Here is a 3,500-nt window from a genome sequence, read left to right as displayed (position 1 = left end):
GACCTTTCATGGCCACGCCCTCTCTGCTCAATGATTGGCTAGAGGCGGGGGTTTCTTTGCATGCGCAGTGCGATTGGCATTCGTATTGGTTCAGGCGGCGGTCACACAATGAGCCCGCCTTCAGCGCGGATTAAACTGCAATTAAGAAATAAGGAAAGAAACTATTCAAAAAAGTGGACGTTTGATTAAAACAAACAAACAAACAAAAAACAGTCATTGATTTGGAATTTATATATATATATATATATATATATATATATATATATATATATATATATATACACATACATAATGTTTACATAGATGTGTACATACATATGTGTACTATATATATACACATTATATATATATATATATATATATATATATATATATATATATATATATATATATATATGGGGTGTAATTATATATATATAACGTAAATATATATATATATATATTTTATTAACATTGTTTATATGCACTGTTTAAGATATATTTAAGTAAATATATAAGACTGATCACATGATCTTGTTAATCAAGTCTATATAGAGAATCTGTTTTGTAGGTTATTACCGTGGCTACTGATTTGGAAGAAACGATGACTGTTGATATAGAATCTATATGCTATATTATAGATAAACAAGAAAGAGTCTAAATACATTTTCTGTATGTATGATCAGGTTAGGACCAGCATGGCTGCTAAAATGATGACCGTCTGAAGTAATACGTGTGCTCTTCAGACTACTGAAGTCTCGGAAGGAAGGTCGCCTATAGAGAAAAGCGAGAGACTCGGCCTAAGCGGTTAGATAAATTAGCAATCCAAAGAGGCCCATGGCGCCAGAGAGCCGACACAGACAGACAGAGACACTCAATTAGAGCCGAGTCGATCCCATACAACCAACACACACACACACACACACACACCCCGCTCCGATCGATATCTCACCGTGGCCCCTCCAGTCTGTTCATATGTTTATCATTGAGGATAGGCCACTGTTCGAAGGTAAAGCGAATATCTCACTCGCAACAGTCAACCTCCACAGATAAGAAAAGTCGTTATGAAACCGACCCAGGTATCGCATATACAAGTACATACACTTATATCATTTACTTATAAAGCCATCCAGCGTTCAAAATATAATCTGATGATAAGAATAATCGGATGCCTTCAGATCAGGATCACTTTGACTCTTAAACCGTCTTATTTGGCCATCTATAAAGTTACACCAGTTTAAGCAGAGATCTTTGTGGGGAAAATAGAGGTTTGTGGGAGAACAACTAGAAACACACCAACTTGAAATAGCCTCACATTGTTGGGATAAATGTCCTAAACACTAACAAATCTATTTTAAAACAACAAAAAAACAAAACTTGTAAGCTACACTGGTCAATACTAAAAGTGTGTGTCATGCTGCTTTGATGATGTGATCATGCTCTGTGCTGATAGCTCGTCGTGTTTACAGGTAGAACAGCTGCTAAAAAGCCAGAGACAGACAGAGAGACGCTATTAGGGCCGATTGCCCTTTGCCTGCAGATAGAGGGCCATCGATCCAGTGTCATAAGGGGAAGGACTAGTCTGCTTTGAGGGACACACACGCACGCACACACGCACACACACACACACACACACATACAGAGAGACAGAAGTGCACTGACAGCAGTTGGGGTAATTGTTGGGAATTTCAGCAAGGCGCCAGTGTGTTCAGTAGCTCTAGGCGATGTGCCTACACCTTTTACACGTTCTGCAGCTAACAGCAAGGCCAAAGGCAGCAAACCCCACACTTGTGTGAACAGAAGCCTAGAGTATTAACACCAGAGACAATCAATAAAAAGCATAACCATAGCCGGTTCTTTATAATGTAATTTTCTAATCTTCTAACACTAATTAGAACAATAGGGGGGAAAGCCCCCACTAAATATTTTTGACTGAAATCCGCTTTTCCTGACTTTCAGAAAGCTTTCCGACACAACAGGAAGTAGTTCATGTAGTAATACTTAGTCTACAGAGGGGATTTTCCTCCTAGCACCCGAAAGTATTGTCTCATAACCCTAATGTGCCCAAGAACGAGTAAGTGCTGCCCTCTTGTGTATATCATTGCAATTAAATTTAGGTGGGCTTAACACGGTGGTAAATAGTTGAGTAAAAGATGGATATCCATGTTTGTGTGTGTTTGGGGGGTTTTTGTGTGAAGGGAGGGTCAGTATGTTGCTCATTATTGATGAAAAATGCATAAATAAACCAAACTAAATTAACTCTCTCTGTGCTGTGAAATATTGCATTGTAATTTTATCTAACTTTTGTTATAATATGGTGTATATAGACATGATCATGAACTGCATGACTCAAAAATGTGACACCCTACAATTTCTTTAATACTGTCAGCAGAGTCTTAGTCCTATGGCATTACAAACACTCAACTATAACTGTGAAAAGTAACTGAACTCATGTTCAATAAGGAAGACACTTTTAAAAGTTGTTGAGGTACAAAATCCAAAGCAGTCTTGCTGTAAGAGTAATACTTTACTGAATGGATTATGTTGTATGTAGAAAAACCTGTGTGCCTCGTCTGGTATTGATTGCTGATTACTATTAGTGAGCACTTCAATAGAAATAGAATCAAAGTGAGGAGTGAATGGGTGTTGGGATAAGCGAGTTTGGGTAGGGAGGGAAAAGAGATTAAGAGGGGTGTGAAAAGGCCTGCAGCTCTGTTTACACATTTCATGCTGATAGTTCACACTTTTAAAGAGATACAGTAAGAATAAGAGAGCTGTAAGGGAGTGGATCAGGAAAGAGGTGCTCAGAGACAGCCTGGTCTCATCTGTAACAGAGGTTCTCTGTGTGAAGAATTTTCTCTGGACTCCATCTTAAAATGCCTAATTAAGGAACAATATCTCGGAGAAACACACTATGCACAAGCAATTTCTTTCATTAATCAGAAAATAATTAGATTAGCAGTAATATTCAGCATGAGGTGTCAAATTTACAGCCTGCACTATGGACTGGGAAATGCAGCTTCTTTATAATGAATGCAATGATATAATGCAAAGAGTATTATTAAATATTATGAACTCTCAACAATTCCTGGATTTGTGTTCCAGCTAGCTGTGGGAAAAGCAAAGGCATCGAATATCTGTTGTAACAGCAGCTAGTATTCTTACTAATCAATGGCTTTGAGATCAGGAACTGAATACAATGTACTTTGGTCCAATTTTATCTTTAATCATGATATACACACCAGTTTTAATATCCCAAAAAGAATATTGTGATCACTATGTGCAGAAATATAATCAAAGTTGACTTTTTCCCCCTTTACATACAGTCTCCTTCAGATGGGCAACAAAAAGGTTATGGTGAGAGGCAATTTGCTGGTATGGTTTGGGTCCACTTTCCCTTTTTAAGGGAAGAATCACTGCAAAGCAGTTCATTCACATTGACTCTTCACATATCCTACTAATGCACTCAAAAGTTAATGACTGCCCCAGGAATAGGCAAAGATGACAAACAAATCAAGATG

The sequence above is a fragment of the Ictalurus punctatus genome, chromosome 13, assembly GCF_001660625.3.
Source record: "Ictalurus punctatus breed USDA103 chromosome 13, Coco_2.0, whole genome shotgun sequence".
In the NCBI taxonomy this organism is placed as follows: Eukaryota; Metazoa; Chordata; class Actinopteri; order Siluriformes; family Ictaluridae; genus Ictalurus; species Ictalurus punctatus.
Note: the sequence above shows the minus strand (reverse complement) of the source record.